At 39.5% G+C, this 15,211-nt stretch overlaps 1 long non-coding RNA gene across 9 annotated transcripts in view; it reads right to left on the minus strand.

Annotated features, from left to right (window-relative positions):
- LOC140602933 (uncharacterized) overlaps positions 1–15,211 on the minus strand; it is a 105,587-nt gene that overhangs the window by 41,846 nt on the left and 48,530 nt on the right. The gene's annotated exons all lie outside the window — the stretch shown is intronic.

Raw genomic sequence — 15,211 nt, forward strand, 5'->3', positions numbered from 1 at the left:
GTCAAAACATACCCTGCATTTTGAACCAGGGTACAGATAGTTGAAGACTGATAAAAAGTGTTTTGAGAATTACTTCTAAGTAAAAGTACTTGCTCTATTTCAGACCACATTGTATTTCTCAACCCATTCCCCATTAGCTATTCAGTAAATGGAAGCTCTCCCAGATTCGGCCAATACATTGAGAGTTTGCTCTCGTTTTTGAAAATGTAGTGCCTTTTTTTTTTTTTTTTTTTTTTTTTTTTTTTTTTTTTTTTTTTGAGAAGATATACCAGCAGCTTCTTGCCAGGTACCATTTTCATTTTCAATATAAACCAACTCAAGTTTAATTAAAAAGATACTTATTAAAAAAAAAAAAAAAGATACTTATTCATCTAGCCTTTCACCCCAGAAGTTATCTCTAAGAAAAATCCCAAACTCCTCTTAGCAACTCACACGGGAGCCTAGATTACCCACTTATGTTCACTAAAAATGGCTATTGAATTAGCCATGCTTAACTAGGACCTCACCACCTTTATAAAAACAAACCCCATGTTAGCGTAATCTTGGCCTGAGGAGATAGGACCTAGAATGTGGAGAATGATATCTGTATTTTTACTCTGTACAGGCATCACACAGATAGATAGACCTGCATCCGTATTCATATGTAGAACTGGTGCTTGTTCAAGGAAGAGTGACCCATGTGTAGGATAACTTAAAACTATGTCATACAAGGAACAGTTGATAGAACTAGGGAGTTCATCCTAAAAGGATTTGGTGACAGGAGTGGGGGGTAGGCCTTCAGTGGGGAATAGAAATATAATGGTCTTCCACTATTTGAAAGTTGTTATGTAGAAGGGAAAATGGCCTTGTTCTAAAAGGCAAACAAAAATAAAACAAGACCCAGAATCAGGCGAAAACTTCAAGAAAGGCAATCATGGCTATGGACTTCCTTATGGCACTTGGCCCCATTTAGAACAGACTCTCATTGGAGGTGTCTTCATGCAGAAAAATTTATGCACTGGAATTTTTATAGAGGACGTTCAAGAATCCGCAGGTCTATGGAGACGTGACACATAAATGCACTGTAAGATCCTGGGTTGGATTCTGGTCAGAAAAAAAAAAAACATTTATGAAAAAGCTGGCAAACTATAATAAGGTCTATAGAGTAGTTAATAGTATTGAATCAATGTTAACTTCCTGGTTTTGATTCTTATACTGTGGTTATGGGAGATGTTAATATTAGGGGAAGTTGGGGAAAGGGCACACGGGAACTCTCTGTACTCTTTTTGCAATGTCTCTGTAGTTGTGACATTATTTCAAAGTAAAAGCTTTTCAAAAATTAAACAGCTGGGTGCCTGGCTGACTTGGTTGCAGAGCTAACTTGCATTCTTGATTTCAGGGTCCTGAGTTCAAGCCCCATGGTGGGTGTGGAGATTACTTAAAATCTTAAAAAAAATTTTAATGTTTAATCTTTAAAAAGGGGTACCTGAGTGGCTCAGTCAGTTGAGCATCTGACTCTTGGGTTTGGCTCAGGGTTATGGGATCAAGCCCCATGTTGGACTCATGCTCAGCATGGAATCTGCTTAAATTTCTCTTTCCCTCTGCCTCTATGCTGCCCCTCTCTAAAAGAAATAAATCTTTTTAAAAATTAGAGATTAAATTTTAAAAACTAAACTACAATATCAAAAATTTGGAGAGGCGGGGAGTCCATAGTACCAAAGTTCCAGAGCATAGTCCGTTGCCCATCTATCCCTTGGCCTCTGGCCTCCCAGGAATCTTATCAGTTGGACTAACCCAGTGGTGTACAAACAGACAACTGTATTATTTTGCTCTAATCACTCCCCCTCAACATGCTCTGTCAAATCACTCTCCTCCCCGACCCCGGACAACATCTCATGCATATTTCATACTCATAGAACTTTTAAGTTCTTAAAAGTAAACTTAAGTAACTTAAAAGTTACTTTCAAGAATTAAAACTCATTAAAATTTTTTATTTAGGCATGCCTGGGTGGCTCAGCAGCTAAGTGTCTGCCTTTGGCTCAGGGCATGATCCTGGGGTCCCGGGATCGAGTCCCCCATCCAGCTCTCTGTGTGGAGCCTGCATCTCCTTCTGCCTGTGTCTGTGCCTCTCTCTGGGTGTCTCTCATGAAAAAATAAAATCTTTAAAAAGAAAAAAGTTCTATTTAGAATTTCCATCACATACCCAGTTCGAGGCTCCCGCCACCACACCTACCCCTAGCCCTACCACTACTGTATGGTGACCACAGCCCTACAGTGTGAAAAGGAGGTACAGTCTGTTCTTCTCCATCTCTTTCATTCTCCTTCCCCTCAGCTGGCAGCTTCTGGCTTCTCCAGGGTCAAGGTAGGGGATTAGAGGTAAAGAAGCAAGTGTATCTTTTGTGGTAGATGCCATTAAAGTATGGTAGATCTTGGCCTTGATGTAGGAGGAGCCCATATGCTGGCTCTCTCCAATGGGAGGCATGGGGGGTGGGGTTTTCAAAGGCTTGCTGTAGAAACCACCTGGTTGAAAAGCCCCCTAAAAGCAAATGTACTCTCTCACTTCTCTCAGAAATTTTGCACACAATTCTCAGCTCCGGCCCAGAAATACACCATAGAGCAGCTTATTGCCAGCATCCCTGTACCCCCACAGGCAGCCCGCCTGGTTGAAGGCCAGTTATCTTCCATTGCAGCTCTTGGGAAACACATAGGCCCTCCATTACAAATCCTGGGAGTGCAAGCAGCTCTCACCGTTGCCCTGCTCACTCAGGGTTCATTGGCTGGTCTGACCAGCCTCCCACATTCCATTGTCATCAGGCAGGAAGCATCAATTCCCATTAATTTATGTTCCTAATCTGTCCAGAAGACATATACCCATTTCTCCAAGAATTCTCTCACCCTACTCTATACCAATCATAGGGCATCACCATAGCCTCCAGTTCTCTTGAGAGCCCCCCTTTAGAAGAGAAAGGGAAATGCCACAACACTGTCTACTGCCTCAGAAGCCCTCTTTAATTCCCGTTCTCCTGCACCAGCTGGAAGTGTGTGAAGGAGATTGATAATCACTTTCTCCTGCATCAGCTGGAGATGTGTGATGGTGGCTGATCCCAGCTTTGCTGTCTTTTCATAATTTCTGCATGGATATATCTAGTGTTAGCACCCCATCTGGAAACCTGGGGACACTTGGTTCATTCTCAGCTTTGGGGCTTCAGATCAAATTTCAAGACACCATGAAAAGTTTCATTCTATATCCTCTTACACTTACAACACACCATGATGCCTTTCATATAAACCCTCAGTCCCTTATCAGGACTATCTGCAGACTACACAATGGGAAACAGAAAAGCTGTGATTTTTGGCAGAGGCCTGTGTCTGGGCTGCTGAGATAAAACTTTTGGAAAGATCCAAACCACAGACTTTTGCAATAGTTACAAAATCACTTCCGGCCCACCCTCATGTTAAATGCATTCCAGAAAACTAAACATTCTGTTGGAGGCTATTATACAACTGAAGTAGAAACGATTGTAATTTGATGTGTAGGACTATCCTTTGGGGGATTAAAAATATATCAAATGAAAAGGAAAGACATAATTAGGATAGGATAGCTTTATATTGTTAAATACCATTCTGTAGAGAAGGGGTTAAATCATTCCAAGGACTACTTTATGGAAGCCATAAGGAAGCCAGTTCAGGGCTCAATAATATTCATTCATTTACTAATTCATTCACTTGTTCAATCACTATGTTTCCGCTATGCTTCAGGCTTGAGTTGGGGCTGGTGTTGTCACAATGCATAGACTTGGTCACGGCTCTTAAGGAGCTAAAACAAAACAAAACAAAAACAAAATCTCCACATTGGAACAAGCTGCCAACAGAAGTGGTAGATTACCCCATGATTCTCACACATGCAAATCTTGGAAGACAGTGAAGAGGAATGATTCAAGATTGAAGAGTGGAAAGAAAGAAGCAGTGCAGCAGCTGAGCTTTCTAGTACCTTCCAAACCTAGGGCTCCATCTATTCTCAGGAAGGCACAGCACAGACATGATGCCTTGCTGGTAATCTGCATAAATAGAATGAGAGAGTGGGGTAACTGACTCGGTTGCAGAAATTAATTTCAGACAGATAATAAGACCAAAAGTATACATAATTCAATGTAAAGATGTGTTCATCAAAATGCAGAGGAGAATCAGTAACAGGATTTCCATCAAGGAGATCTAGTCTGGCAGAGGAATTTAGGTAGCTAGAGAGGAAAGCAAATGTTTATAAGTGGTCTATACGCACTTGAACTGGAACAAGGAACAAAGATGTAGGTTTGTTATTATCCAGCAAGGTTACAGGGGACTTCTCCTGCCTCTACATTGGGACTGAGGGAACAAGTGTGCTTAAATAAAGTGCTGGATATACCATAACATCCACTTCCAGCCTATGCATAAGAAAGAATGCCAACAAAGTTGTCAGTCTGATGTATAGGAAAGTACACCATTGTCTTCTCCAACCACATGGGAGAAGCTTTTAAGAAATGGTAGAGCATGGAGGTAGATAGAGATTCCCTGCAAGGAAGGGACACAGTCTCACCTTTCCTCTTAGCCCATGTTTACCAAGAGGCAGAAACCAGTAAGACTCGGGGAGAAAATCTGGAGGAGAGTATATTCATTTTCTACTGTTGCCACAACAAATTACTGCAAATTAGTGACTTAAAACAACACAAATTTATTACCTTACAGTGACTTAAAACAACACAAATTTATTATCTTACAGTCTGTAGGGCCGAAGTCTAGTGGGGGTCTTACTAAAACCAGGTTATCAGCAAACTCATTTTTTGGAGACTGTAGGGAATAAGCCATTTCCTGCTCACTTAGGCTATCGGCAAAATTCAGTCCCTTGTGGTTGTAGAACTCAGATCCCCGTTTTCTTGTTAGCTGTACCTGAGAACCATTCCCAACTCCTCGAGGTCACCACATTCCTCAGCTTGTGGTCCTCTTCCTCCATCTTCAAGCCAGCAATGGTGGAGAGCATCCCTCTAGTGCCACATGTCTCTAGCCCTTCCTCTATAGTCACATCTCTCTCCCTGACTATAGTCGGAATAGGTTCTCCACTTCCAAGGACTTGTATGGTTGGATGATGAGATTGGGCCTACCTGGATTACAAGGGATAATCCTGCTGTCTCAAGGTCCATAACCTCAATCACATTTGTAAAGTCCTTTTTGCCATGTAAAGTAACACATTCAACCAGAAGTCCTAGTCACAACAAGTAGACAAGAAAAAGAAATAAAACGTATCTAAATTGGTAAGGAGTAAAATTTTCACTGCAAATGACACAATACTATATATGGAAAACCCTAAGGACTCCACCAAAAAAACTACTAAAACTAATAAATGAATTCAGTAAAGTCACAGGATACAAAATCAATATACAGAAATCTGTTGCATTTCTATACACTCATAACAAAAGAGCAGAAAGAGAAGTTAATAAAAGAATCCCATTTACAATTGCACCAAAGATAATAAAATACCTAGTAATAAACTTAACCAAGGAGATGAAAGACCTGTACTCTGAAAACTATAAAACACTGATGAAAGAGATTGAAGGCAACACAAACAAATGGAAGGATATCCTATGCTCATGGATTGGAAAAAATATACTGTTAAAATGTCCAGACTGGGCAGCTCGGGTGGCCCAGGGCGTGATCCTGGAGACCCGGGATCAAGTCCCGCATTGGGCTCCCTGCTTGGAGCCTGCTTCTCCCTCTGCCTGTGTCTCTGCCTGTGTCTGTCATGAATAAATAAAATCTTTAAAAAATATATAAAATAAAATAAAATGTCCAGACTACCCAAAGCAATCTATAGATTTAATGCAATCCCTATCAAAATACCAATAGCATTTTTCTTTTTCTTATATTTTAATAATTTGACAGAGAGAGAGAGAGAGCCAGAGAGCATAAGTAGGGGGAATAGCAAAGAGAGAGGGAGAAGCAGGCTCCCCACTAACCAGGGAGCCCAACTTGGGGCTTGATCCCAGGACTCTGGGATCATGATTTGAGGTGAAGGCTGCTGTTTCACCAAATGAGCCAGGTACCCCACCAATAGCATTTTTCACAGAACTAGAACAAACAATCCTAAAATTTGTATGGAACCACAAAATACCAAAGCAATCTTTTTTTTTTAAGATTTTATTTATTTATTCATGAAAGACACAGAGAAAGAGGCAGAGACAAAGGCAGAGGGAGAAGCAGGCTCCATGCAGGGAGCCTTATGTGGGACTTGATCCTGGGACTCCAGGATCATGCCCTGAGCCAAAGGCAGACACCCAACTGCTGAGCCACCCAGGCATCCCTGCCAAAGCAATCTTGAAAAAGAGGAATAAAACTGGAGGTACACAATCCCAGATTTCAAGATATACTACAAAGAGCAGTAATCCAAACAGTATGATATTGACACACATAGATCAACAGAACAGGAGAGCCCAGAAATAAACCCACAATTATATGATCAATTAATCTTTAGCAAAGGAGGCAAGAGGGGATCCCTGGGTGGCGCAGCGGTTTGGCGCCTGCCTTTGGCCCAGGGCGCGATCCTGGAGACCCGGGATCGAATCCCACATCGGGCTCCCGGTGCATGGAGCCTGCTTCTCCCTCTGCCTGTGTCTCTGCCTCTCTCTCTCTCTCTCTCTGACTATCATAAATAAAAAAAAAAAAAAAAATTAAAAAAAAAAGGAGGCAAGAATATGCAATGAGAAAAACAGCAAATGTGTTGGAACAACTGGACGGCTACATGCAAAACAATAAAACTGAACTACTTTCTTACACCATACACAAAAATAAACTCAATATGAATTAAGGACCTAAGTGTGAGACCTGAAGCCATAAAAATCCTAGAAGCAAGCACACAAGCAGTAATTTCTCTGACATCAGCCATAGCAACATTTTTCTAGGTATGTCTCCTGAGGCAAGGGAAGCAAAAGCCAAATAAACTATTGGGACTCCATCAAAATAAAATGCTTCTGCACAGCAAAGGAAACAATCAACAAAACCAAAAGACAACCTGAATGGGAGAAGGTATTTGCAAAAGACATATCTGATAAAAGGTCACTATCCAAAATATATAAAGAACTTACATAACTTGATACCAAAAAAACCCAAATAATCCAATTAAAAATGGGCAGAAGACATGAACAGACATCTCTCCAAAGGCATAAAGATAGCCAACAGACACATGAAAAGATGCTCGTCATCACAGAAATGCAAATCAACACCACAATGAGATATCATCTCACACCAGTCAGAAAGGCTAAAATCAAAAACACAAGAAGAACAGGTATTGGCAAGTATGTGGAGAAAGGGAAACCCTTGTGCACTGTTGATGGGAATGCAAACTGTGCAACCACTGTGGAAAAACAGTTTAGAGCTTCCTCAAAAAAACTAAAAAAAGAATTAAAAATAAAAAAGTAAAATAAAATAATTACCCTATAATCCAGGATTCACTCTACTGGTATTTACCCAAAAATCTACTGGGTATTTACCCAAAGAATGCAAAAAAAAAAAAAAACTAACTAGAAAAGATACGTGCACTATTTTTATTGCAGCATTATTTATAACTTAGAGGTAGCCCAAGTATTTATCAATAGATGAAAGGATAAAAAAGATGTGGTGTGTATGTGTATATATATATATATACACACAACAAAATATTACTCATCCATAAAAAAGACTGAAATCTTGCCATTTGCAACATGAGTGGATCCTAAAAGTATAATGCTAAGGAAAAAAATCAGTCACAGAAAGATAAATACCATATGATTTCACTCATTATGGAATTTAAGAAACAAAACAAATGAAGGGGAAAAAAAGAAACAAAACAAAAAACAGACTCTTAACTAGAAGTCTTAAACCCTTAACTATAGGGAGGTAACCAACTAAACTGGTGGTTACCAAAGGGGAGGCAAATGGGGGGATGGGTGAAATAGGTAATGGGGATTAAGGAGTGCTGAGTAATGTATAGAATTGTTGAATGACTATATCGTATACCTGAAACTAATGTAACACTGTATGCTAACTATACCAGAATTAAAATTAGATATATATATAATAAAATGTTCAAAAAATATTTAATAACTTTAAATAGTGACAGATGGTAACAATTATTATAGTGAGCATTTAGTAATGTATATAATTGTTGAATCACCATATTATATATCTGAAACTAATGTAATATTGTATGTCAACTGTACTTCAGTTAAAACAAATAAAAAAAATAAGGGTGTCTGGCTGGCTCAGTGGGTGAAGCATGCAACCCTTGACCTTGGGGTTGTGAGTTCAAGCACCCTGTTAGGTGTAGATTACTGAAAAAAAAAAAAAAAAAAAAAAAAAAGGACCCAGGCTCAAGCTTGTAAATAAACCCTCGTGTGATTGCAAAAAAAAAAAAAAAAAAAAAAGAAAGAAAAGAAAAAGAAAAAAAAAGTAAAAAAAATAAAATTATGCTATGTAAGAAAATAAATTAAGTAAGTAATAGGTTGGGCAGCCCCGGTGGCTCAGCAGTTTAGCGCCGCCTTCAGCCTGGGGTGTGATCCTGGAGACCCGGGATCGGGTCCCACTCGGGTTCTCTGCATGGAGCCTGCTTCTCCCTCTGTCTGTGTCTCTGCCTCTCTCTCTCTGTGTCTCATGAATAAATAAAATATTTTTTTAAAAAAAGTAAGTAATGGGTTCACAGTTTCCAGGGATTAAGGCATGCACATCTGCAGGGGCAAAGACGTGCCTTGTTCTGCCTGTCTCAGAGGGTCTAACCTGTGTTCTCTGGAGTTTGGGGAGTACAGAGAATGGTGTCTGATTCTCACCTAGGAAAGCCCAAGGGAAAAGGTTGGCTGGAGTAATATATGATAGCGAAGAGGGACCACTGCGCTTCCTGAGTTTAGAGAGGCACCATGCCACTGTGGGTCAAAGGGATGCTATCAAGAATAGCCAGGTCAGAGATTTCTTGAAAGGACCCCACGCAAAAATACTGCCTGTCAAGTTCCAGGCTATTCCAGCAGAAAGAGGTTGCAGGGAATAAACTGTTGGAGTAGGGTTGAGGGTATGTCAAAAGAGGGCAGCAAGGGAGTGCCTTGCCCATGTTAGGAAATGTTGCAGTACCTGAACAGGCCAATAACCAGGGAGGAAATTGAAGCAGTCATCAAAAACCTCCCAAGACACAAGAGTCCAGGGCCAGATGGCTTCCCAGGGGAATTCTATCAAACGTTTAAAGAAGAAACCATACCTATTCTCCTAAAGCTGTTTGGAAAGATAGAAAGAGATGGAGTACTTCCAAATTCGTTCTGTGAGGCCAGCATCACCTTAATTCCAAAACCAGACAAAGACCCCACCAAAAAGGAGAATTACAGACCAATATCCCTGATGAACATGGATGCAAAAATTCTCAACAAGATACTGGCCAATAGGATCCAACAATACATTAAGAAAATTATTCACCATGACCAAGTAGGATTTATCCCTGGAAATGTTGCAGTGTCAGAGGTCTCCAACAAACAGTCCTCAGAGAACCCACAAAAGCCCTATTTGAAATAATGGGCAGTGTTTGGATGTTTGATATGCAGGGGTTTTTCACAGACTAGCATCAACTAGGTTTTTTAAAATACCCCTCTTTTCCCTGCTTAACCCTGGAGCCTCCGGCAAACAGGAGCAATAGATGGAGAGAGCAAGAAAAGAAAAACAGACCTTGCCTCCCCTCTTTCCCATTTTAAGTATCTTGGAGAACATGGACAAGAAGCTTTCAATCAGAATTGTGACTGCTTTTTCATGTGGGCTGCAGACATGCCATCCAAACTGAGGAAGACCCAGAAACTTGGGGCAACGTGAGCCAGGGCCACGGCCCCATGGGCAAGCACTGGAAGCTCCAGCAGGCTGGGGTAATACTGGTGGCATGCGTCATCATGGGATCGATCAACTTCAACAAAAATCACCCAGGTTACCCTAGAAACATTGGTATGAGGTGTTGCCCCTTATAAAGGAACCAGAGCTCCTACCCAAATGTCGGCCTTGATCAACTGTGGACCTTGGTCAGTGAGCAGACACAGGTAAATGATACCATTAAAAAAATAATAATAATTGGGGATCCCTGGGTGGCTCAGCAGTTTAGCACCTGCCTTTGGCCCAGGTCGTGATCCTGGAGACAGGGGATCGAGTCCCACATCGGGCTCCCTGTGTAGAGCTTGCTTCTCCCTCTGCCTGTGTCTCTGCCTCTCTCTCTCTCTCTCTCACTCTGTGTGTGTGTGTGTGTGTCTCGTTGGTGAATAAAAATCTTTTAAAAATAATAATAAAATAAATGAAAACTGGAGCTGCTCCTATCATTGATATGATGCAATGGGGCTACTACAAAGTTTGGGGGAAGGGAAAGCCTTTCAGTCACCATGAAGGCCAAACTCTTCAATAGAAGAGCTAAGGAGAAGATTGAGGGAGGTGAGGTGCTGGGCGTCACATCCTGGTAGCTTGAGGCTATGTGGAGCTAGGTTCATCAAACGCTAATAAGTGCTTTTGTTAAAAAAAAAAAAAAAAAAATCAGATATATGACTAAAGTCTTGAATGAGATTGGGCTGGAATTGTGAATAATTCAAACCGTTCTTATCTGCAGGGTCCAGAAAAACAAAAGCCTTTGACACCATCCAGGAGCTTGGAATGGAGTTTAACTGAAGGTTTTATTTGAAGGCAATGGTGAGGAAGAACCAAGTGCCTTTCTCCCTGCACAGCCAGTACATTCAGAGAATCGTTAGAGTTTCTGAAACTAAGCACTGGCACATAAAGGTGCTCTTTTCATTTTAAACAAAGATAAGCAAAATGGAGAAGGATGAGGTTGAGAACACCAGCTAGGAATCTGTCGCCAAATTTCTATGGTGACTCTACTTTTTTTTTTTTTTTATTGGAGTTCAATTTGCTAACATATAGCATATCACCTAGTGCTCATCCTGTCAAGTGCCCCCTCAGGGCCCATCACCCAGGCACCCCAACCCCCCACCCACCTCCCCTTCCATTACCCCTTATTCGTTTCCCAGAGTTAGAAGTTTCTCATGTTCTGTCACCCTCACTGATATTTTCACTCATTTTCTCTCCTTTCCCCTTTATTCTTTCACTATTTATATTCCCCAAATGGATGAGACCATATAATGTTTGTCCTTCTCCGATTGACTTACTTCACTCAGCATAATACCCTCCAGTTCCATCCACGTCAAAGCAAATGGTGGGTATTTGTCATTTCTAATGGCTGAGTAATATTCCATTGTATAAAGAAGACCACATCTTCTTTATTCATTCATCTTTCGATGGACACCGAGGCTCCTTCCACAGTTTGGCTACTGTGGACATTGGTGTTATAAACATTGGGGTGCAGGTGTCCTGGCATTTCACTGCATCAGTATCTTTGGGGTAAATCCCCAGCAGTGCAATTGCTGGGTCATAGGGTAGCTCTATTTTTAACTCTTTGAGGAACCTCCACACAGTTTTCCAGAGTGGCTGTACCAGTTCACATTCCCACCAACAGTGCCAGAGGGTTCCCCTTTCTCCACATCCTCTCCAACATTTGTTGTTTCCGGTCTTGTTAATTTTCCCCATTCTCACGGGTGTGAGGTGGTATCTCATTGTGGTTTTGATTTTTATTTCCCTGATGGCAAGTGATGCGGAGCATTTTCTCATGTGCATGTTGGCCATGTCTATGTCTTCCTCTGTGAAATTTCTGTTCATGTCATTTGCTCATTTCAGGATTGGATTGTTTCTTTGCTGTTGAGTTTAATTAAGTTCTTTATAGATCTTGGATACTAGCCCTTTATCTGATATGTCATTTGCAAATATCTTCTCCCATTCTGTAGGTTGTCTTTTAGTTTTGTTGACTGTTTCTTTTTCTGTGCAGAACCTTCTTATCTTGATGAAGTCCCAATAGCTCATTTTTGCTTTTGTTTCTCTTGCCTTCATAGATGTATCTTGCAAGAAGTTGCTGTGGCCAAGTTCAGAAAGGGTGTTGCCTGTGTTCGTCTCTAGGATTTTGATGGATTCTTGTCTCACATTTAGATCTTTCATCCATTTTGAGTTTATCTTTGTGTATGGTGTAAGAGAATGGTCTAGTTTCATACTTCTGCATGTGGCTGGGTGACTCTACTTCTTGAACAGAAGTTGGGACTTTTGATCTGACAAGGAAGGTGAACACAGATCGACAAAACAGAATATTTGAATTAAGAATATTCTCAAAAATCTTTAGCTGTTGTAAATACTCCAGGCATGTGGCAATGAGGCGGTATGATCTTTTTTTAACCCCTCCTTCTTTGTTATAACATGTTGTAAGACAATATCTCCCCAATCCTTCTGCAACTGGTCAATTCAGGGACCAGCAGGAAATTATTTACCAACAGTTGCACCATTATGAAATTTCATTCTTTCCTGGAACTATGTTTTAGTTAGACTTTTAATTAAAACTAATTCATCTCAAACAACCAAAATAAAACAAAAACATTATTCCGAATGTGAGTCAGTGTGTTGGCTAACTCCTTGAAGCTAAATTTCCCGTAGAGTGCCACACTCTCTACTTCATTCTTACTACACAGTTGGATCTCATGGGTACCAGCCAAACTGAAGGTATTAATACCTCTCAGGAAGGACAGTACAATTCCTCTGTGGGAAAATGTTTCTTTGTGTCACATACACACACACACACACCATTCAACAATACAACTATCATATAATCTTAGCTCTATCTGATTTCCTTACTCAACTTGACTCCCATTAAGTTTTCAGCATGCCAGAGAACTAGGGCCTCAGGGGATTTGACGGTGAGCTCAGCTCAAATCTCTGGAGTAATAACTTTCTAAGTTTTGAAGCAATAACCGAAGCTAGAAATAAATTATCAATAGAAATGTCTGTCATTAAAAAAATTCAAAACTTGTGCTAAACAAAAACTATACTGGAAAGAAACACAGTGGACTAAATGATATTTATAGTAACTAAACAAGGAAAGAGTTATTACCTACGTCAAAATGAGCTCGTGAAAGTTAGTAAGAACATTACTCAGGCTCCCTGGACACAAATGAACATATGAAATAAACATTTTGCTTTCAGAAGTAGAAATTATAATTAGGAACACAAATATGAGGAAATGCTTGATAACTCTAATAGTCAAAGAAATACTTATTAAAATAGTAACAACACATTTTATAACAAGTTGATTTCAAATTAGAATACTCAGGAATGGTGAGGTCATGCACTGACACCTGCATAGAATAAATGGGTACGATAACGCTTTTTGAAAGAAGAGTTAACATAGTAAAGAGCTATTAAAATGTTACATCCATTGATTCAGAAATCCTATTTCCACAGATTTATTCTGAGAAAATAATCCAAAAGTATTTTCTAAACTTGCATATAGATTTCTATGGTAATATTATAATATCAAATATTACAATATCAAAACACAATAAAGTAAAACAACCTTGGGCTGTGTGCCTTAAAGTTTGGAAATGATGAATAAACAATATTCTGCCTAATACATGGAACAAAACAATCATAAAAATGAAAAATGAGAACAGATTGATTTCTCAGGTAGCAGGAATATAAGAACATTGGGTTTTTTTTTTTTTTATTGATGTTGCTTTAACAATGTTTGTATAGTTAAATTCTTCCTTAATCAATGAGCTAGTATTCATGACAAAGAATCTTCCTCATTTCTTTTCTCTTTCCTTTTGTCATTTTCTGTAGCACTGACAATTCAAACAATCATAAGTAATCCTTAGTTGACACTGTAAATACTCCATGCAAAAACATGCAATCTATTCATTTGCCCTCAGATTGCCACATTCCAGACCAGCCCATTTGGAGCCTCCTCTGCCCAGTGATGCTCTTCATTTTTTATCTGCCAGCTTATTTCATCATGCTTTTGGAAACTATCAACCTGAAGTAGCCTGTCTATATTTTACTTCTAAATACAACAAGAGACATCTGTGAACAGCAGAGATAGTTTTCTTGAAATATCAACAGTTTACTTTGACAATTCATCACTTTTTAGAGTGATGTTGACATTCTAAACTAAGCCCAAAGAATATGATACACAATGAGAAGTTAATGGGTCCTATAATATATAAAGCTGCTTTAAAAGGCATTCTTTTCAAATCAAAAGTACTAAACCATAGTTTGTTTTGTGAATCGTGGCCTAATATTAGCTTAGAATTTCTCAAGGAAATTATGCCATCTAATCAGGAGAGGTAACACTCTTGAGAGATTCAGCAGAGTTAACCAAAAATATCTTTCCAAGTGTCCTTATATACTTAATATCAAAAAGAAGTAGTAGAGCTGAGGGTTTTTTTTTTTTTTTTATGAGAACACTAAATGCTTCGAATTAGACTTTAAAGTAGCCTAAGTAATTCAGAATTACAGTTCTCTTACTTGTTTATATATATTTTTTAATTCCTGCAAGATATTACATTTTTAAAATATGTTTAGATCCCAAAATGTTACTGGTTTCACATTATTTCAAAAAATATCATGAAAGTTACCACTAATTTTATCGTATTGCTGATTCTTTCTCATCAAGGAAATGGCCTCTTGGTTATTAAGAGCCCAGGTCCATTTCACAAGGACCATGTCTTCATGAGGGAATTTCAACCAAAACAGTGGTTCTCAATCTTTGCTATATTTTAGAATCATTTGGGGCTCTTTAAAGAAATCAAGGTTTCACCAAAGACTTATTCATTCTGAGGGAGGGGCTGGGAACTAGCATCAAACTTTATAAAAGCTTCCTATGAAATTCTAATGATCATCCAGGGGTGTGAGTCACTGCAATAAAGTCGTATTTCTATCCTTTCTCCTTGTACCTCACTTACTTATCCCCAAGTGAGAAATTTACCTGCCTTGTGAATGTTTAAAGTATAACATACCTTGCTTCATGCCCCTCTATTGGGTGGAATTAATGTTTTAAAAAGCATTACACTGGGCAGCCTGGGTGGCTCAGCAGTTTAGTGCTGCCTTTGGCCCAGGGCATGATCCTGGGGACCCAGCATCGAGTCCCGCATCAGGCTTCCTACATGGAGCCTGCTTCTCCCTCTGCCTGTGTGTGTGTGTGTCTCTCTCTATCTCTTATAAATAAATAAAGTCTTTAAAAAATAAAAAATAAAAAGCATTACACCATTTTTTATAAGTGAAACATATTACTTATTATGTGATCCAACAAATCACACTCCTGAAAATGTCCTCAAGATAATACAAATGTAAG

This window comes from Canis lupus, chromosome 13, assembly GCF_048164855.1.
Source record: "Canis lupus baileyi chromosome 13, mCanLup2.hap1, whole genome shotgun sequence".
NCBI classification, from domain to species: domain Eukaryota; kingdom Metazoa; phylum Chordata; class Mammalia; order Carnivora; family Canidae; genus Canis; species Canis lupus.